Below are 23,489 nucleotides of genomic sequence, written 5' to 3'. Positions count from 1 at the left end.
AGACGGTCAGGGCTCAGATCCCATGTTGCTATGGCTGTGGTGTAGGCCCGTAGCTGCAGCTCTGATTCGCCTGCTAGCCCAGGAACTTCCATATGCCAAAGGTGTGGGCCTAAAAAGAAAAAATAAAGAAATAAAACCTACAGGGAATATTCTATAGAGAAAAGAATTATTTTAAAGGGGGGAAAAAAGAATTAAGTTAAATTATTTACTGATCAAAATTTTGATACATTTTAGTTTTTTGTTTTGTTTTGTTTGCTTTTTGGCCGAACCCTTGGAATGTGAAATTTCCCAGGCCAGGGATCAAACCTGTGTGTGGTTGAGGCCTGCACCACAGCTGTGGCAAATGCTGGATCCTTAACCTGCTGCACCACATGGGAACGTCCTAGTTTTATTATTTTTCTTAGATTTAGATATTTTCCTTTTTTTTCCCAAAAATCCTCCTGGGAAAGACTCTTTATATATCTGAGTATACTACATGGCAATGTGTAATTTATTTTCCCCACAATTACTTAGTCAAAAGGAAAATTGTCAACCTTTTTCTTTGGAATTAAGTAAAAAAGGAAGTTGAGGTTCCTTAGCTTAAGAGGAAGAATGATGTGGTACAAATCGGATAGGCTTGGAATTCTAATAAAACTGCATTGAAATCCCCATTCAGTACTTTCAAGTTTCGTGAAACTGGGTAGCTTTTTTTTAGGGCCACACCTGAGGCATATGGAGGTTCACAGACTAGGGGTGAAATTGGAGCTGTAGCTGCCGGCCTACACCACAGCCACAGCAATGTGGGATCTGAGCCATGTCTTCGACCTACACCACAGCTCCCAGCAATGCTGGATCCTTAACCCACTGAGGGAGACCAGGGATCGAACCAGCATCCTTGTGGATACCAGTCGGGTTCATTACCCCTGAGCAGGACAGGAGCTCCTACCCTGGGTGATTTTTTTTTTTTTTTTTTGCATTTCAGTCTCTTCATTTGTAAGAGAGCAACAATGTTGCCATTCTCCGGTTATTAGCCTGAGGAATAAATGAATCTGTAGGTGGGACAGTGCCTGGCCCTCAGCAGGCCCTCCAGTGGTGCTCATTAGCTTCCCTTCTGAACACATCAGGGCCCTGCCCAAGCCCAGACCCCTGGAAAATGGTCAGTCTAGCTCACCCCAAAGCACGCCAGATGTTCACTTAACATTCAGACACCCCTTCTGGGGAACTCACTGCCAGCCTTCACAAATGCTCTGATGTTGGTAGAAAAGGGAGTGGATCCCTTTAATATGCTGCCTTTGTAAGTGTGCTTATTTTTCTTAAATACAAGGGAGAACACAAGCCTGCAGATGCCCAGTGACTTTTGATGAACAGTTGTAATACAAAGATTAAACTGATTTTTCTCTAGAGTTATCTTTGGCTGAAAAAAAAAAAAAAATCCACCAATGCAGATCTTTTCCAACATAAAAGAGAAAAATAGATGACGGTATTTTATTTAATTGAAAAATCCTAGCCTTTGAACATTATGAAAACCATATTTTATAAAGGAAATAATAACCTGATTCCAACAGACAATTTTCTACATTAAACCCATGAAAAGGTAAACTTTAAAGTGTTAATGGTGTCTGACCAGGGCCTATGTACTAGTAGAGAGCATGTGATTGGCTCCTACGTAAAGGGTTCATGTGTTTATCTTCAGCAAAATTTTAATTCCAGAAGGAGGAATAAACAAAAGAAGAAATCCTAAAAGCTAACTGGAAGGGCAGCAAAGTATAGGCTGGCAGATGGTTGTTTCCTTGCTATGTTAAGACTTCAGTTTTCATTTACCTGCATTTGTCTTTTTAGGTAATTCTTGGCATATTTCCAGGAGAAATGTACATGGAAAAAAACATGAGAAAACCAAATTCCATGGGTTCTGTGTTGTCAGAATACATTGTATAAAAGTGTGAATTCCCTCTTTCACTGCTTTCTTTCATAATTTTATTACTAGGTGAAAAAACAGAGAAATCAACATAAAACAACAGCAACAAGGCAAAACAGAAATTCAAGTTTATAAGACGATGCCTTCCTTTTCTGCCAACAAACACGATGTATATATAGTCCATTAATTATTACTGATTTATTTTAATATTTAGTCTATATAATAACTATAAAAACAATAATCACTAATATGAATTTTGTACTATGTTAGGGAATGATTACTGCCAGCCTGGTGTTCTTTTTTGTTTTTGTTTTTGTTTTTTTAATCTTTTATTTTAGGGCCACACCTGCGGCTTATGGAGATTCCCAGGCTAGGGGTTGAATCAGAGCTGTAGCTGCCAGCCTACACTACAGCCAAGACAATGTCAGATCCAAGCTGCATCTGTGACCTATACCACAGCTCACGGCAACGCCGGATCCTTAACCCACTGAGCAAGACCAGGGATCAAACTTGCTTCTTCATAGATTCTAGTCAGGTTCGTTTCTGCTGAGCCATGGCAGGAACTCCACAGCCTGGTGTTCTGAAGTTGATTCTCACCAGCACATGAGAACTGAATGTGCATGTCTTTTCACAACTCAGCATTCAGTAATATCACATTGGTAACTTGAAATTGGCCAAGGTGGGAGTATTTACACCATGAAAACTGGCAAATGCTATAAATCAAGGCTTGCTTTTCAGAATGCTGATGGATAAACATTTATCATTATCGAAAACACAAGAGGTAACAAGTGTCACCATAAAAACTTATTCTCTGAAAATGGAAAAATGTTAGCAGTGATGTATTAAGGAAAGAGTCATGCAGGAGTTCCCATTGTGGTGCAGTGGAAATGAACCTGACTAGGATCCATGAGGATGCAGGTTTGATCCTTGGCTTTGCTCTGTGAGTTAAACATCCAGCAATGCCATGAGCTGTGGTATAGGCTGCAGAGGCAGCTCGGATCCCAAGTTGCTGTGGCTGTGGCATAGGCCTACAGCTATAGCTCCAATTTGACCCCTAGCCTGGGAACTTCCATATGCCATAGGTGTGGCCCTAGAAAGTTAAAAAAAAAAGAAAGAAAGAAAAGAGTCGTGCATATCAGAGCGCTGCAGATGGAGGTCTGAGTATTGTTCTGTCCACCACCGAAACTATTACTTGCTTATGTTTGTTGAGTGCATGTAATGTGCCAAGCATGATGTTAAGTATTTTCTAATGTATACTACCTAATTTAATCCTCACAACAACTTTATCAGTCAATTTTACTGCACTAAACAGGAAACTGAGGCATCCAAGCCCTATGTAACTTTCCAAAAGTTACACAGTTTAGAAACAGAAGATTGAGTTCATATAAAATATTAAATGTATGGTCCATAACTGAATAATCTTGATTATGCTAGTTAACTTCTATAAAGTGGAGATTAAATACCTAGATTCTTAACATTTAAAATAAAACGAGGCATGAAATGGACCTATAACAGTGCCTGACATATCATAGGAGGATCATGTATGCGCATTATCTTCTCCCTCCATTAGAATAAACTCAACTAGAATGAGATTTTTTTTTTGTTCAGCAACAGTCATTGAACATGTTACTCCTGATAGAGGTCCTGTCATTTACCTAAAAAGAACACAGAAGAAGCTAAAGACATTAACTCAATGATAATAACTCAATGATAATAACTCAATGGTACAGGGAGAAGAAGAGAGCCTTAAAGCATCAGCTATTGAAGCTGCCTTCAAGCTGTACACACAGAGCCTTCTTCAAACCAGTATCTCCCTACCCCAGTGAAAATAGCCTGGCTCTCAGTGCAACATCATATGACGCCTCCCCTCTGCTCTTTGCCAGTTATCAGTTGATTGCCTGTCTGCTCCAAATTTACCTTTGGTCATTTCTTTTGTGAAAACATGGAGAAATAAAGTTTCTCTTGCTAGCCAGCATGGTGTTAGGCTTGTCAGACATTGTAGGATGGAATTTTCCTTCCTGGTTCTAGTGCACTGTCTCAGCAGACTCCTGCATCACTTCCAGCTCCGACAGTCCACACGTTTCCCCAGTGCCTGGCATTTGCAGTGCTGGGTTCTCCAGTACTAGGATCTCGGAGCCTGAACAATTTTTCCAGCACCTGACTCCTGCAGCGCACTAGCAGCCGGCAACACTCAGCCACAAATTGTTTCCCCAAGCAAGTCCCCTCCGCCCAGTGATTCTGTAGCATTGTCTCCAGCAGATCACATCCCCTGGCACTCTAAAGGAGACTGGTATGTGCCATAGAAGCCTCTCTGCCACCCTGAGAGCCATAACCATGCCCTCCAACAAGGACTGCCTTGGGAAGATGGATGGAAAGTTCTTTCTTGGGCCCCCTCTTTCAGTCCTAGGGATAGTGGTTTCTTCTATCTGCTATTCCTATGTCCTATAAAATTCTCTTTATTTCTTGTTAGCCAATCCACTGTTTTAGCTACTAATTCTTAGACTAAATTTTCCTTGTTCAAATTACTATATGGCTTCTGTCCCATGATGGAGCCTATCTGACATAGGCTGTCACTATTGTCCTTACTAAATCATGAATAAAGAGGGCTTGTAACCAAATCCTAGGCCAGTAGCAAAGACATATTTGCTCAAGGCAAAGCCCCAAGGCAAATTAATTCAAGACATCACTAGAAGTTTCTTTGACTCTTAGGTCCCCTGATATTCTAAGGTCTTGAGGAGAAAGAGTGAATAGAGTTCTGTTTCTCTGGATAGTTAGAATATTCTTTGCCCAACTTATGCTCCAACGCTAACTTAGCTTGAACTTCTTCCTTGTTAGAAGGGAGGAAGTTAGTTTCACAGACCGGGAAACTTTCTAAACAAAAAACTCAGTGGCCTAAGGGTATTAAGTGGTTCTCTACAGGTCCTATAATTCCATGTTTTTTGACCATTGAGAAAAATCTGGATTTGCATTTTAGTAAAATGTTGAAATTAAATTACTTTTAGTTAAGCTTGAAGTTGGAAAATTATATACCGAGTGAATAAATCATTGTAACATGCTCTAAGTACCTCCTAGTTTTCATTTCTATGGCACTGAAATAATCCATATAGGTTTTCTTGGCTCCAGCAGGAGTAAATATACCAATGTACTCTGATTAAATCATTGGAAAATGTAGGAAAAATTCCTCCTTTTGGAAACAATTTTATTGGGTCAGATTCTCATCATAAGAAAGCTATAGAGATTTTATATTTAGAAAAGCAAAACAAAAAAATTGAGAAATTGTATTACTCTCTCTTTAACAAGTGTATCAGCCTATGTAATTCCAAGGAATGTTTATATAGAAAATACAGGAAAAAATATTTTTCGCATAAAAACTTCACAGGGCTAGATGGGAAAAAAAGACTCAGCCTATTGTTTCTAACTATGCATACCAATGTCAAACAGGAAGCTGCAATTGGAGTGTTATGGTAAATCAATTAGGGCAATTACAATTTGATGATGATCTTTTCAAATTGAAATATTGCAGTATAATTTAAACTTCAGAAACTTTAAATTCCAGCTCTTCTGTCATATACGACTAGTTTCTCTCCAAAATATTTTTAATTAGAAAATTTCAATTCATCATATAACATCCAGGCTTTTTCCTGAGTCTACCTTATTCTTTCAGTGCAAGACTGTCTGCTTGGAAACAAACAAAAAAAAAAGACTCTTTCAGGCCACATTACCACTAATAAGAAAATTTTTAAGTAATATAAAGCAAACAATGCCTAAATTTCAGTGACCATGTTATTTAGTGCAAAAATATGGCCTTGCAATCCTCAAAAAGGCCTACAGAGTAACGGGATCCAATAATTCTAAGTTATTAAGGAAATTTTAAGTTATATTGAGTATCTTCTGCTTATGAAAAAACAAAAGTGTGTACAGCATTTTTAGAAAGATTTAAATTTGAAATAGTTTTTTTTTAGCTTTGAGTGCTTAAAAGGATGAACCCTTAGCTATTCAACAAAACTCATTCTCCAATGGGTTTCTGATACTTGAGATTTTCATAATTATTTTAAATCATGCCACTGTACTTCAACCATCACTGTTAATATGTCAAAAGAGCTACTCTTTGTTGAATATTTACTTTACAATAATTGTTTATACCTACTATCTTACTAAATGTAATTTCTGTTTTAGTGTTTTAGAAGCTGAGATCCCAGACAAGTTAAGATATTTCCCCAAAAGCCTAAGTTGTTAAGTGGCAAAAATGAAATTTGACCCAGAAATACCTTAAAAGTGTTATGCACACTGCCATTATTCCACATTGCTTTTCTTTGATTCTAAGGCTAAATTGGGTCCTTTAGGAACCAAGTGAGTGACTTAGTGCCATGGGGATTTTGCTTGTTTGTGAAAAATGATATTTAAATTTCAAAGCAATGGACTTAGAAAGAGTTTTAATCACCCGCCCCTTTGTTTAGCTTCTTTTTCAGTTGGCTTACCCAGTTTGGTCATCAGAAAAATATCTCATCCATACTAGAAAAATTAGCAAATCTCTCTCTTTTTAAAGGAGTATTTCCAGTTCATCATCTAAAGAACTTAATATATGTTTTCATTTGAAGTCAAGAAAGATCCCTATTTCAAGATGTATTAACTTTTCTAACGTAGCTCCGAGCCCTTCTTGAAACATTCATGGCTTGAAAGCCTAAAGAAATTTTAATGCAACTTCCAAATGGGTCTCACCCTTCTAGGGAGTTGCTTTGGCACTGGGAGAATTTGGCTCAGCAGATTTCAGCAGAGTCTCAGCTCAGGAAGTCAGTTCCTTGGAAAGATGAAGCATCTGAACATGTAAATTATTAGTTCAGTTGCAACTCTATGCGTTACATGTGTAGAAATGCAAAAACACATTTGTTCAAGGCATTTATCATTAGCTTCTACATTGGACTGTCTGAAAACTTAGATATCTTTACATAAACACATGAGTCACCTTTTATAAAAGACAATTTTCCATATAAGCAAGCTATTGATGAATGTGGAGTCAAAGACATTTTCACTTTGGCTGTTGTAAAATCTTCTACAAGTGATAAGAAAGAACATCTTTAAATGCAATGAGTTCAAGAGGATAACTTGTCACCAAGAGGACAAAAGCCAAGGGGTCCCAGCATCTCTCACTCCCATGTCCAAATGCAGAGCATGCGGCCAGAAACCTTTCAGTCTCTGAGGTGAGTCATGGGTCTAGAGAGCTGCCTCTTGTTTAGGAAAAGAGAGTCACCCCTTTCTCCTGATATCTTTCTTAGAATTTTGGAGGGTTGGTTTTTTTTTTTTTTTTTTTTAATAATGAGATGCAAAGTGGCTGGCGTTTTGGGAATGTCTACTCGGTGGATCTTATTCCAGGTGACTCATGTTTCTATCTGCTTCAAAACAAGCGATTAGCTGTGTTAGTGGAATTAAGAAAGATGAGAAAAATCAGATTGTTTTTTCAGAATATTTATTACATAGTCCATTATGGAACAAAAGACTGTCCAACAAATACCACTCAAACACTGATATCAATTGTAGCTCTAACCAAAAGCACCCTAGCCCCATCCTAACCCTTGCCCACCTGCTTTAATTGCTCTTTGCCTCCCCAGAAGTTTCACCCACCATCTTCTTTATCGCCTCTTTATTTAGGATGTATTTGCATTTGATCATAATAGCTTATAATTATTTGGCAATTTGTCTGCTCTCCTCTCTCACTTGACTATGAGACCTCCAAAAGCATGGCCTCTGTCATAACACCTTTTTATAAATCCAATGCCTCATACTTACAGGGACCACCGCAGAGATGGGGCCTAATAAATATTGGTAGAATATTGAAAACTTGAATTAATTAACTAATTAGGCATCTATCAATAAAGATAGGACAATTGATACTACTAATTTGCTGATTCTAGACTTCCAGGGTTGAGAATTCCGGATTTTGTTTGGTAAAATATTTGGGACAGGGATTGTCTTTAGGCTAAATGTGATTATCTGTTCAAAAATTGTCATTTTTCTACTCCAATAAAATTTGACTCATTGTAAATGCTATGGCCAAATACAATAAGATTTTTAAAATAGAAAAAAAGTACATAACTTAACACCCTAACTGCATTTCTACCAATATGCTTATGGAATACAGCCGTGCATTTTTTGCTAAGAACATTTCTATTGAGTTACTACAGACACAAATAATATAACCATAATTGAACTAATGATGAGAAAAATGCTGAGCAGTAATTGAAAACATTGCTAAAAATTACCCTTTACCGTATGGAAAATAACTGTTAAATGTTGATCTTAATTGATATGTGTGTATTTGATGTATGTTATTAGAAAAAGCTTAGATTTTTTAAAGTATTTTTTTCATTATAAAAGGAATTCATCATTGACAATGTGAAAAATTAGCATAAAAGAAACAAAAGAAAACACAGACTTGTGTAAGCAAGTAAACACAGAGACAATTAACACGGGATATATTTTCTTCTACACTATAAATATTTTAAACAAAAATTCGAGTTATATTCATATAAAAAAACTTTGTCAAATAACTTTAAATATTGATTTTTTGAGTCATGTAATTAAAGAGTCTTAAGAAAAACTATGGTTTTATATTATTTATTTATTTAAATATATCATTGGTAGTTTAACCATCTTTCCTAGCTTAGACTTTTTAGCCAGATCTGATTTTTTATTGTATGTAATTAGTTTTTCAATACATTTATCATTCTACATAAATCCATAAATGAATTTGTGATTATTTACATTAATTGGATACTTGAGAACACTTTCAATGTTCTTCTAACCTACCACTAAATTAAATTTCAAGAAAATGCAGAAAGGCCTGCATTCCCATCAGCAGTAGGGATTTTCTTGTCCCTTCACCAATATTAAATTATGGCATATAGGTTGCTTTTTCAAGAAGATTTTTCAGGTTTATAGGTATAAATATATGCATGGTATTTTCTTATTAAAAAAGTCCTACTAACTATGGTTACAAAGAGATTCTTATTTCCCATATTGTTTATTTGAATCTTTTCTATTTTTTTCCTAAAAATTAGTTTTCCAAAAAAATGCATAACATGGTAACAAAAAACATTTATGGGGAGTTCCTACTGTGGTTCAGTGGGTTAAGAACCCTACAACTTATGAGGATGAGGGTTTGACTCCTGGCCTTGCTTAGTGGGTTAAGGATCTGGTGTTGCCACAAGCTGCACAGTAGGTTGCAGATGTGGCTCATATCCCATGTTGCTGAGGCTGTGGTGTAGGTGAGCAGCTGCAGCTCTGATTTGACCCCTAGCCTGGGAACTTCCATATGCTGCAGGGGCAGCCCTTAAAAAAAAAAAGGAAAAATATTTATGCACAGGAGAAAATGCATACATAAAAAGGAAATATGGATTTTCCTGGTGGTTCAGTGGGTTAGGATCCAGTGTTGTCACTGCTGTGGCTCAGGTTCCATCCCTCTCCCAGGAACTTCCACATGCTACAGGTGGCATTTCCTCCTCCCAAAGGTGATCGCTATTAACAATTTCTCAGCTATCCTTTCAGGAAAAGAAAAAGAATATTCCTGAATATATACAGAGATTCCTGTTTTTAAAGTACATATATATGTCTTTTTTTTTTGTCCTTCTAGGGCCGCATCCTTGGCATATGGAAGTTCCCAGGCTAGGGGTTGAATCGGAGCTGTAGTTGCTGGCCTACACCACAGCCACAGCCACACTGGATCAGAGCCACGTCTGCGACCTATGCCACAGCTCAGGGTAATGACAGATCCTTTGCTCACTGAGCGAGGCCAGGGATTGAACCTGCATCCTCATGGATACTAGTCCAGATTCGTTTCCACTGAGCCACGACTGGGACGCCTATGTATGTCCTTTTGATACAAACGGTTACGCATTTTGCCCAATTATGTAATGTCTTGAACATCTTTTCATATCAACATACACATAAATATGCCCCACCATTTTAAATCACTACCGAAATATACATTTTAAAAAATGTATTAACTTAATGGACAAAAGTGGTATCTTATGTTTTAAACTTTATATTCCTTTGATTATGATTACATACTACTTTTTATAAACTTATTTCCATTTGTATTTTATTGTTTCATGAATTGTATCCGTTATCTGTCCAGTGCAAGTGACTCTAATAGCCATTTTTGCTTTGTTTGGTTTGGTTTGGTTTTGGCCATGCCTGCAGCATGTGGAAGTTCTCGGAACCTGCACCGTAGCAGCTATCTGAGCCCCTGGGCTGCAAAGTAACCCCAATCTGGCCATTTTGGACAAATTGTCTTGCAGAGATTGTGGAGAGATACCTCTAACCCCAGCCTGATTTCTTCTACTGTCCTGAACAGCTCTTGGAAGGGCAGCCAGGCAGATTCTGGAGGCCGTGAGTCAGAAGATGGCAGTGGTTCTATTTTCTCTCTGAATCTTGGCACCTGAATGGAAAATCTCAGCCTTGGGGTCTGAAAGAGATAGTGCTTGGGGCGAGGCTGACATTTGAAGATCTATATGCCCAACCTCTCTACAACCCCCAGGTTGCTAAGGAAATTCCGAACAATTGTACTGGATCCTCTCTGCTTCCAAGGCAAGATGCATTTAACGACACCAAGGCACAAAGGAGCTTCCCCTTGGTATCTTTACGAAGAATGGGCAATCTGCCTGATTCTCCACAATTATCCTAAAGTTTCAGAGACAGATGTTGGTAACATTTATTGCTCCAATTCTCTTTCCTCTGGGCACATGGGAGTCTGGGTTTCTTTGCCCCCCTTGTAACTGGGTGGAGCCTTGTGACCACATCTAGTCAATTAAATGTATGCTTAACATTTGAGTTACCTTTGCTTAATTCTCCTTCTCTTTCACACTCGTATGGCAGATCTTGTATCCTGGTTTTAAAAGGAGGAGCACTTTAAGAGGATAGGACCTCTGTTATTCTTTTTTTTTCTTTCTTTCTTTCTGGAGCATCTCAATTTTATTTTTTCCCAGTTTTATTGAGAAATAATTGACGTACAGCAATCACTGTATGAGTTTAGGGGATACAGCATGATGGTTTGATTTACATACCTTGTGAGATAATTACCACAGTTGGTTCAGATAACATCCATATTATCACATAGATATAGTCAAAAGAAGAAAAAAGAAGGAAAGAAATAAGGAAAAAAAATTCTCCTTGTGTTGAGAGCTCTTGAGATTTACTCTCTTAAAACTATCCTGTATGTCACACTGTAGGGTTAGCTATAGCCGTCACACTGTACATTACATTCCTATTTATCTCAATAAAACAGTGTGATGGTTCCTCAAAAACATTAAAATAACATTATTATATGATCCATCAATCCCACTTCTGGATATATACTCAAAGAATCGAAAGCAGCATCTCCAAGAGATATTTGTTCATAGCAGCCTTATACACAATCACCAAAATGTGGAAGCAACTCAGGTGTCCAACTATGAATAAATGGATAAGCACAATGTGGTGTATATGTACAAGGGAATATTAGTTAGTCTTAGAAAGAAAGGAGATTTTGGAATTCCCATCGTGGCGCAGTGGTTAACGTATCCGACTAGGAACCATGAGGTTGCGGGTTCGGTCCCTGCCCTTGCTCAGTGGGTTAACGATGCGGCGTTGCCGTGAGCTGTGGTGTAAGTTGCAGACCGGCTCAGATCCCGCGTTGCTGTGGCTTTGGCGTAGGCCGGTGGCTACAGCTCCGATTGGACCCCTAGCCTGGGAACCTCCATATGCCGCGGGAGCGGCCCAAGAAATAGCAACAACAACAACAACAAAAAAGACAAAAGACAAAAAAAAAGAAAGGAGATTTTGAAACATGCTATACGTGGATGAACCTTGAGAACATTATGCTACATGAAATAAGCCAGTCACAAAAATACAAATGCTTAAGATTTCATTACATGAGGTATTTAGAGTAATTGAAATCATAGACAAAAAGTAAAATGGTGATTGCCTGGGACTAGTAGGAGGGGGAAAGGGGAAATTATTGCTTGATGGGTATAGACTTTTGTTTTTACAAGATGAAAATAGTTTGCAGATGGATGATGGCTATGGTTACACAATAATGTGAATGTACCTAATACCGCTAAACCGTACACTTAAAAATCATGATAGAAACTGTTATGTTATATATATTTTATCACAAGAATAGAATGAAATGAATGAAAAAGCTCAGCATGCATTTGGTACTATTTATATAAAATGCATGTATATGTAACAAAGGCATGTAACTTTTTAGAAAATAATAGCAGTTCCATATTACTTGTAGGAGTACCTATAATTCACTGAGAAGAAGAAAAAGTAATTTGCTAATATATATGGTATAATTACATTTTAATAAAAAGCAATCAGGAACACTTTAATATATCTTTAAATATGAGGGTGATAGAGGGATGATTTATGTTTCATTAGTATGTGTATAGTATAATTTTAAATTTCTATATTTCTAAATATAGAAAATGTAAAAAGTATAATTTTAGTAAAGCCGCATTATGTAGTAAAGGATGCAAACCACTTTCTTTCATATGTGGTGAATACATCTTCCCAGTTTGATTTGTGCCTTTTAATTGTGTCATGGTATAGAAGTATTTTAAGATAATAACATGTAACATATGATATGTCACTGTATTATTATATATTATATTAATATTAAGATTATTATAATCTTACATTTCTTCTGTACTACTTACATTATATATTACTTATTTTATATATTTAAAAATATATGTCTATATATAAAATTTTAAAATATTTCAAATACATCTATACTCCTTGTATTCCTTGTCATCTATTGATTTATTCCTATTTTTGAAAGCCTTGCTACAGTAATAAAAACATTCATAAGCCTAAACAGTGAAGAGAGTCAACCCACAAAATGCTGTACAAGAAGCATTATTAATAAGAACAAGTATTACAAAGGTGCTATAACAAACAATACCCCAAGTCTCCATAGCTTAAAATATTCCTTGTTGATGTATAGTTCATTGGGCACAGTTTCTGTTCCATGAAGTCATTTTGGGATCCAAGTGTCTTCTACCTTATGAAACTACTGTCATCCATACTTGGTTTCTAAAATCTCCATGAAGGAAACAAGTGAGAGGGAGTTCCCATTGTGGCACAGCAGAAACAAATCTGGCTAGTATCTATGAGGATGTGGGTTTGATCCCTGGCTTCACTCAGTGGCTAGGGATCCAGCATGGCCATGAGCTGCAGTGTAAGTCACAGAAGCAGCTCAGATCCTGTGTTGCTGTGGCTGTGGCAGTAGGCCGGCAGCTACAGCTCAGATTCGACCCCTAGCCTGGGAACCTCCATATGTCATGGGTGCAATCCTAAAAAGACAAAAAAAAAAAGAAGAAGAAGAAGAAAGAAAACAAGTGCGAAATAGAATATTGTAAATCTCTTAACTTTCTCTGTCTGAAAGTGACACATGACAATCTCTACCCACATTTTAAGGTCAAATCTAATAACATGTCCTCACCTTGTTTATGTTTGAGCTGAGAAATGTGATTTAGCTCTGTGACCAGGAAGAGGAACTGGATTGGCGACTATCTATCCAGTCTTTGCCACAGCCATTAAACCTACTTTATCATCCTACAAACCTGAGTGTATTCAATTTGTAATTTTTTTGTTTTAAAAATTTTTAACTAAAGAGGAGTCCCTGTTGTGGCTCAGTGGTTAATGAATCTGACTAGGAACCATGAGGTTGTGGGTTCGATCCCTGGCCTTGCTCACCGGGTTAAAGATCCAGCATTGCTGTGAGCTGTGGTGTAGGCTGCAGATGTGGCTTGGATCCCATGTTGCTGTGGCTGTGGTGTAGGCCGGCAGCTGTAGCTCCGATTTGACTCCTAGCCTGGGAACCTCCATATGCCGTGGGTGTGGCCCTAGAAAAGACAAAATAAATAAATAAATAAATAAATTTTTAATTAAAGTATAGTTGATTTACAATGTTGTGCCAATTTCTGCTGTACTGCAAAGTGATTCAGTCATGCATATACATACACTTTTTTTTTTTTTTTTTTTTGCTATTTAGAGCCACACCCTCAGCACATGGAGGTTCCCAGGCTAGGTTTCGAATTGGAGCTGCCACTGCTGGCCTACTTCACAGACACAGCAAGGCGGGATCTGAGCCGTGTCTGGGAACTACATCATAGCTCATGGCAATGACAGATCCTTAACCTACTCAGTGAGGCCAGGGATTGAACCTATATCCTCATGGAACCTAGTCAGGTATGTTAACTGCTGAGCCATGAAGAGAACTCCTTATATATGCATTCTTTTTAAATATTATTTTCTGTCATGGTCTATCTATCCCAGGAGAGTGGATATAGTTCCCTGTGCTATACAGTAAGACCTTATCATCTATCCATTCTAAATGTAACATTTTGCATCTATTGACCCCAAACTCCCAGTCCATCTTACTCTAATTTGTATTTAAATAGAGTGGAGAATTGAAACAAAGGATTGTAATGGTTCTTTGCTACCATTCAATCCTGAAACAAAGGATTACAGTCAAAATGGCCAGGGAATATAGATACAAGCAAAGAGTCAGCATATATTCTTGCCTTCAATCTGGGGCTGTAAGAAACTTGAACATATCAATGACCTCTAGATTTCAGATTTCTTTTTTTATATCAGAAATAAGGAATTAATCACTTTCCAATTTTAAAAAGTGATCAGCAAGTTGTTCTAGGAAAGTTCTGGGATGACGCTGATGGCTGGGAAAGGACTGAGGCAGGACCTCAGTTTGCCTCCATGACCTTCCAGATCACTTTCTCACATATCTACTGACGCCCTGGGCAAAAATTCAATATTCTGGCTTATTAAGAACAGATTTTTTTCCTTACTGTACATATTTCTTACTAACTTCAAAGCCGTAAAGGAAAAGACTTCAAGCCTGTCATATATATTTATTCATTCAGCATTCACAGAGGGTTTTTAAATGATCCTATTTAATTTATATGCCTTTTATTGAGAATCTAGTTTGTGACAGGCTCTCTGTTGGGAAGTGGGAGTACAGGTACATAAGTATAAATAGGCCTTTGAAGAACTTAATATGTAATCCAAAAAAATCTATTCATTCATTTAACAAAGATTTAATGAGCGTCTACTTATGAATCAGATGTTACTCTTATGAAAGTGGTTAAAAGAGCCAGTTAAGCAAATAAATACATCAATCATGTTGAAGAATGAAAACATAGTGCCGAAGGCTAACTGACTGAGATTAGTAGGATGTCTCATTGGTACTTGAATTAAAAGAGGAAGATGCACACGCCCAGTTCTGTAGCCAGAGGGACCACTCAGTAAAAAGATAGGAATGATCTGAGTAAGCTCAAGAAAAGTGAACAGCCTAGGGAGGCTGGACACTCATGGTTGAGGGAAGCTGGGATGGAAGATGGATGTTTTAGCACCTAATCATTGTTCCCCACCCTCTTAGCCTAGGTCTCCAGGAGACCTGAATGTCATTGGCTAAAGCTAGGTAAGCATTTTTCAGACTGTAGTATTTTGTTAGGGCTGTGTGATGGTTAATTGTATATGTCAACTTGACTGGGCTAAGGATGCCCAGGTAGCTGGTCAAACAATTGTTTCTGAGTGTGTCTATAAAAGTAGCTCAGGAAGAGATTAGCCTTTAAATCAGAAGACCAAGTAATGAAGCTCTGCCCTCCCAATGACAGGTGTCATCCAATCCCTTGAGGGACTGAATACAGCAAAAAGATGGAGAAGAGCAAATTCATTCTCTCTGAGCCAAAACATCCATTTCCTCCTGCCCTGCAGACATCTTTGCTACTGGTCTTCAGGCTTTCAGACTCAGACTGGACCTTACACCATCAGCCCTTCCTCTTGGTCCCCCATTCTCATACCTTCGGACTTGGACTGAATTATACCACTGGCTTTTCTGGTTTTCCAGCTTGCAGATAGCAGATTATGGGACTCCTCAGCCTCCAAAACCACATGAGCCAATGCCTATAATCAATCATCTCTTAATTTTATCTGTCTGTCTGTCTGTCTATCTATCTGCCTACCCACATCTCTCTTTTGTCTGATTCACTGGAGAACCTGACTATTATGGATTGCCATTAAAAAGTACAATGCTACAGACTGGGCAACTTAAACAATAGAAATTTACTTTCTCAGAGCTCTGGAGGCTGCAAGTCCAAGATAGAGGTATGGATAGGTTTGGTCTCCTCTGAGGCCACTTTCCTTGGCTTGAAGGCGGCTACCTTCTCCCCATGTCCTCACAGGGTAATTTCACTGTCCATGTTCTCTGTGTGTTGATCTCCTCTTCTTGTAATGACGCCAGCCATACTGGACTATGAAACATCATTATGGCCTCATTTTACCTTAATTACCCAGGTAAAGGTGCTATCCCCAAATATAGTCTCGTTCTGAGGTACTGGTTGTTAGGACTTCAACATAAGAACTTAAGAGGGCTCAGTTCAGCCCATAACACACACGTTAAATAAAATGTGCACAGTGAGAATGGAGATTATTTTTCTATTTCAATGTGTAACGTTTAGGCAAGGGTGAGTCACCAGGGAGTAATAGGCTATGAGGCAAAGTGGGGATTTTGAGAGATATGAGAAACCACTGGAAATTTGTCATTTTTAAAAAGTTCATTCTAATTTGTGTATAGAGAATGAATTCTCTAACTACATCAAGACATGTAGGTGACTTGCTTTGGGACCATAAAGAGGAGCTGGTATGACATCCTCTGATTCAGGATCTACTTTGAGATAGAACCAGCAGAACAAGCTAATGGATTAAATGTAGGTATAGTAGGGAAAAAAAAGGAACCAGTAAGATACAAATGGCTTGAACAACTGTGTGGAGTGGATGGATGGACCCCGGCACAAGCTCTTTCTAACTATGTGATCTATAGGAAGTAAATTCATCTCTGTGAAACTCCACTTGCTCATTTGTAAGATGGAGCAAATATTATTTCCTTCATAAATTTATTGCAAAGATCAAATTACATAATGCCTGTAGAATGCCTTGCAGAGTGCTTGACACAGAGTAAACCATCAGTGGACATTGTTAGCCCTACCAAGATGAAGAAGGTATATTCACAGAGCAGCTGGGCAATATCTGATTAAAGGTCCAAATGACAGAAGCTGATGAGGGGTATTCTCTCCATGTTAGATAAAAGGAAAATCACTGTGGACCAGGATGAGAAGAGCTCTCTTGATAGGATGAATGTTGGGGTGAATTTGGAAAACTTCAGCAGGGCTTCATTTTATTGAGGAATAGGAAGTCCTGAAGTTTTAGCTAGCTTTCCCAAAGTCTGGGAGAAGTCATTTGTCCTACCTTGGAGAATCCCAATGATGCTATTCCCTAGCAGATCTTGAGTTTTTTAAATAACCACTCTGAGCTACAGTTGTCTTATAAGTAAGACAGATTATATTACTGGTCTGTAACCTGGAGCCAGATATTTGTTTTTTAAAAATATTAGACCATTGGAGTTCCTGCTGTGGCACAGTGCTTTAAGGATCTGGTGTTTCAAACAGCCATGGGGTAGGTTGCAGCTGTGGCTCAGATTTGATCCCTGGCCCAGGAACTTCCATATGCCACTGGAGTGTAGCCAAAAAATAAAAAAATAAATAAAAATGTTAGCTCATTAGGTTGAAAACTTTCAATAATAATTCAAAAGATAATAAAGTTTTAAATTAAATGTTTCTAAAGTAAATCATACTTTTAAAAAATGTCATTTATAGGAGTTCTTGTTGTGCCTCAGTGGTTAATGAATCCAACTAGGAACCATGAAGTTATGGGTTTGATACCCAGCCTTGCTCAGTGGGTTAAGGATCCAGCATTGCCGTGAGCTGTGGTGTAGGTCACAGACATGGCTTGGATCCCACATTGCTGTGGCTCTGGTGTAGGCTGGTGACTACAGCTCAGATTAGACTCCTAGCCTGGGAACCTCTATATAGCTCAGGTGCAGCCCTAGAAAAGACAAAAAAAAAAAGTAATTTATTTCTTATAGCATTGCTAATAATTCCTTTAAAGTTTTGAAAGTTATTTTAAAAGACAGAGAAATATCACCATATTAATGCCCAACAAATATCAAGTCATTGTGTCTGATGGACTTTATCTATAATTTTAACTACTGTATAATTATCTAGTCACCTGGAAACCATTACTGAAAATGTTATAATATTAATCACAACGATTTAAGGAAACATAATAATAAAGTAATTGAATAAGGACCAATGATTGTGAACAAATTAAACTTTACCTACTATACACGCCAACCAGCCAACCAGTTTGTTATTCGTCCCTTCAAAAAATGATTTGATTTTAGGGTCTCTAACAACTCCCAAACTTTAAAATCTGTGAGTGTTAGTCTACTGTCTCCAAACACTAACCTGGACCAGGTCCCCTTTTCCTCACCTGCCCTTGGCCTGGTGATAATAATAGCCTCTGAAGGCAGCGCCATGCCTCCTAAACTCCAGGCAGGTCCACAGCTGGAGTCCCCTCCGCCCCCCTCCCCCAGTCCCAAGCCAAGTGTGAGCTGGAGCTTCTGGGCACCAGGGTAAGGCTCAAACACGTAATATGAGCCAGACTAGAGGTCAAGTCTTATTTTCCTCTGACTACATGCTTGCTGCTCCTCTGGAAAGTGCTGTAGGAGGGCTCTCTCACTCACCTAATCATTGCCCCCACCCCTCTTAGCCCAGGTCCCTCTGGGGACCTGAATGCTCCTGGCTGAAGCTGGGAAAGCATTTTTCACACCTTTAAATAAAATGTGCAGATTTAAGGTAGAAGGATTATTTTCCATTACAATATGAAACATTCTGGCCCTTTTCCCAGAGTTTATAATAGCCCTTGGAAAAGAACTTCCCCCCTGAAGGATAGTCCTAGAAACCAGCTAGAAATGAACTGGGAAGTCTGGACCAGACTTGTGAGGGAGAGAGAGCCCATGCTGATGGAAATGTTGGAGCACTGGCCTTGTTACTGCTTCAGTCAAGATCACAACTAGCTGTTCACATCAGCAGAGTCCATCCATGCCTTTGTTCTCGCCCTCAGAGTCCAACGGGGATTGATATGTTAACTGAGGTTTGACTTCAGGATACTGAGGATCTCAAAGACAGATGACCACAATGATGAGAAGGGTCTCCATCCATTGATCTCTTTCATTATCTTTGATAGCAGTTACAATTCCCCTATAGACTAACTGCAGTAATAAATACCAGTGGATTAACACTACGAATATTTATTTTTTGCTCACCCCATGGTAAGATTGGTTTTGTGATGGGCATCCTTTCATAGCGTGGTTTAGGGATCCGGGATCCTTCCATCTTCCAGGGCCTTGGAATCTTCCACCATACCCTCTCATTCTGCATGGAGACAAGTCTTTCTGAGAGACCCAGTAGGGGGCTTGAGGAACCAGACTGGAAGTGATGCATCTTACCAAGCGAACACCACTGGCTTGGCCCATCCAACTTTAGGGCCGTTGCAAAATTTACTATGCCACCTGCCAATTAAGGAGGAGAAACATGTAGATATCAGTGAGCACATTCTTTGCTCTTCCTCACTAAGAATAAAAGTGTTAGTTTGGGTTGTCATTTGTCGTCACAGAGCAGTGGGAATGACGGTTCTGAAAGAACATTGAGACATGGAGAGAAGAGCCCTTGGGGTCTGGGGTCACTGCTGGAAGCCTTCCTTATGTTACCCTTCTTGTTCACTGTGATAAATCTTTCTGTATAAAAGATTATAGAATATATTACCAGCACTGGAATTATATGATATTTACTTATCTATCTCTCCCAACCCCAACTTGAGGGTGGAGACTGTTTCTTACTAAATTTTGAATCTCGAGCACCTACCATAGGACCTGAGTTATAACAGAAGCAGCATTAATTTTCTATGCTCAGTAGTAAATTATCACAAACTTAGTGGCTTTACCATTTCTGTAGATTAAGATATGGCTTAACTAGCTGTAGCCTCTGCTTTGGGGTCTCACCAGGCTTCAATTAACATGTTAAGTCAAGCTTCATTCTCATCCACTGGGGAAGAATCCGATTCCTAGCTCACTCATGTGGTTGGCAGAATTCATCTCCTACGATTGTAGGACTATGGTCCTGGCTTCTTGCGGGTTGTCGGCCAAGGACAATTCAGCTCCTAGAGCCCACCTGGAGCTCTTTGTCATGTGGCCTTCTCCATAGACCCTCTCACAACATGGCCACCTCTTTAAAGCCAGTAAGGGAGAAAGTTTCCAGAGTCAGTCCTCTAGCAAGACAGAGTCTTATGTAATGAGACATACTCATCTGAGTGGCATCCTGCCACTTAGGCCACATTCTATTGGTTAGAACCAAGTCATGGTTCCCATGCACATTCAAGAGAAGGACATTAAACAAGGGCGTGAAAACCAGAAGGCAGGAATCACAGGAGCCTTCTTAAAGCCTACCCTCCATATGAACTGTTTTCTCATTTGATGAGTAGATGGAGAGAGGAGAGGGAAGGAACCACAAAGAAAGAGAGGGCCTGTGAAGCCACGTATACTCTGCTCTGAATCTTATTCTTACCACTTATAAAATGACAATTATGACACTCATGTCCTAGGACTATAAGGCAATTTAAAGTAGAAAACATAGGTGAAATATCTAATAAAATGCTAGCAAAAGGAGGTGTCCAATACCCTTCCTTTTACTAATTTGCTGACGGTCTTGACAAGTGATTTCCTCATCCTGGGGTTCAGTGGCCTCCTCTATAAATGAGCAATTTAGCTTCAAGAGACTTTTTGGAGGTCACTGCCAACTGAAAAACTCACATCACTGGACAAAGATGATCTGACCCAACAGTGACTTGTACATATTCTCCTCATAAAATAAGAACTTGTAAAAATAAACTGAAGTCGAAAGATAAGGGACTTCCATCCTCTTACTTAGTCATGAAATTAAGGACAAAGAATGTATTTCTTCTTGATCATCCAGTTGAAGGCATTTTGGAAGTTGCCTATGAAAAGTTTAGCCATTTTATATTTTGTATGAAATAATTAAAGATTAGATCATGTAGGCCATTTTATATATTGGTGTCTTTCTAACTGGTTGCAGCCTTCAGGGAGAGAACTTGACTTTTTCTTTCTTTCTTTTCTTTTTTTATTTTTCTGAGTAGCTGTTAATAAAACATATTTGTTCAACAACACTATCTAGCTCCACTGAAAATTAGAGAAATTTCTAACTTTTTTAAACTTTTTTTTTTGTCTTTTTGCTATTTCTTGGGCTGCTCCCGCGGCATATGGAGGTTCCCAGGTTAGCGGGCGAATCGGAGCTGTAGCCACCGGCCTACGCCAGAGCCACAGCAACGCGGGATCCGAGCCGCGTCTGCAACCTACACCACAGCTCACGGCAACGCCAGATCGTTGACCCACTGAGCAAGGGCAGGGACCGAACCCGCAACCTCATGGTTCGTAGTCGGATTCGTTAACCACTGCGCCACGACGGGAACTCCTCTAACTTTTTTAAAATCTAGAGATAGAAGCTGACTTGTCTGGTTAATTTGCTTAAGTAGGAATCTGTTACTGTGTGTATTACTTTTTTCTTTTTTTTCTCTTTTTTTCATTTTAGGTTACTCCCAAGGCATATGGAGGTTCTCCAGCTAGGGGTCAAATCGGAGCTGTAGCTGCTGGCCTACTGCCACAGCCACAGCCACAGCAACGTGGGATCTAAGCAGTGTCTGTGACCTACACACAGCTCTACTGTGCATATTTCAATAGAGAGCAGATACAGGGGAGGGACAAATCAGGATCAAATCACCACTTGGATTGATAACCTTACTGGCAGAGGAGGCTCTGTATTTGCTGGGCTCCCATGTATGAATTTTTTTCCACCCAGCTCTTGTCTGGGCTCCTCTTTCTCACACTCAGAAATCCCTGCTCTTCACTCAACTCCTCCTTGCCATCTATGTCTGGCACACCCGGATAACTAAGAGGAGTGTTAACAGAATCACCATTCAGCCTAGGATGGTTTCTCTTTTCCCTTTTGTCAAAATGAGGTATCTGAATGTTTGGGAAACTTATCCAACCCTCTGGATGGGCTCCCCTAGGTTCTTGTTGTCTCTAATGAGGTCATTGTGAATATTTTTGGTTGGGGGGCCTCTGAGGTGTTCTGACTCCAATCAGAATGCCTTACGTCTTTTAGGTTGAAAATATACTGCTAGGCGTGGATTTGTCTTGAGATCTGGAAGCGTTCCCTCTCTGGAAACTAGACTGGATAATCCCTGAGTCTGTAGGGGTGGGGGATATATGCATGCTTGAGTGAGCATCCCCTTAAATGTTGTGCCCTGAGTGTTTCACTCATCTCATCCTGGTCCCAGACCCCCTGCGTAGGACAGGAAGTTCTTTTCTGAGAGCTCACTGGAGCAGGGTATAAAAATTGTGTATTAGTTTCCCAGGGTTGCCATCATAAATTACAATAAACTGGGTGGCTTTAAACAAAAGAAACTTTTAGTCTTACCGTTCTGGAGGCCCAAAGTCCAAAACCAAGGTGTCAGCAGAGCCATATTTCTTCCAAAGATTCTAGGAGAGAATCCTTTCTTATTTCTTCCAGTTTCTGGTGGCTCTGGGTGTTCCTTGGTTTGTACAGTCTAAGTCCAACCTCTGCTTCACATGAGCATTTTTATCTGTGTCTTCTCTTCATATAAGGACACTTGTCTTTGGATTTAGGCTTCATCCCTGTAATCCAGGATGATGTCATTGTGAGATCCTTAATTGGATCACATCTGTAAGACCTTTTGTCTTTGTTTCTTTTGAGGGCTGCATATGTGGCATACGGAAGTTCCCAGGCCAAGGATTGAATTGGAGCTTCAGCTGAGGCCTACACCACAGCCACGGCAATGCAGGATCCAAACAGCATCTGTGACCTATGCTGCAGCTTTTGACAATGTTGGATCTTTAACCCATTGAGCAAGGCCAGGGATTGAACCTGCATCTTCATGGAGGCTATGTTGGGTTCTTCAATGCTGAGCCACAATGGGAACTCCTATAAGACCCTTTTAAGAAATAAGATCACACTGACAGGTTGTGAGTGGGTATATCTTTTGGGGTGTCACCATTCAAATCACTACAGATTGGAGACAAGAGGTTGAAATCTAGAAGCCCAGACCACAAGATACCCTGTGTAGAATTATTTCTTCAGCGAAGCTTTGCTAAGTGCTTACCCTGTCCATGAGACTCCTGGCTTCAAGTTTGACAGGGGTGAAGATGGTACAAGTGAAACTCACATGGATCTCACCCCTCCCCAAAGCAACTGCAAAACAAAAAACATTTTCACCTCCTCTATCAAGGAATGTACAATCAATTGGTAAAGATGAAGATAATTAAATAGGAAGTTTGGTTTAGGGGTGTGAGTCTTAAGAAAGGCACTTAACACTGGTTTTAATAATAAAAATCATTAAAAAAAAAGAATAAGGTGGAGGGACTACTGTATAAAATAGATGATGAACAAGAAACTACTGTATGGCACAGGAAAATCTATTCAATAGTTTGAAATAACTATATGGGAAAAAGGAATGGATATATTTATATGTATAATCGATCCACTTTGCTGTACCCCTGAAACTAATACAACATTGTAAGTCAATTATGCGCCAATAAAATAAA

The sequence above is a fragment of the Phacochoerus africanus genome, chromosome 5 (assembly GCF_016906955.1).
Source record: "Phacochoerus africanus isolate WHEZ1 chromosome 5, ROS_Pafr_v1, whole genome shotgun sequence".
Lineage (NCBI taxonomy): Eukaryota > Metazoa > Chordata > Mammalia > Artiodactyla > Suidae > Phacochoerus > Phacochoerus africanus.
This window is presented reverse-complemented; position numbering follows the sequence as displayed.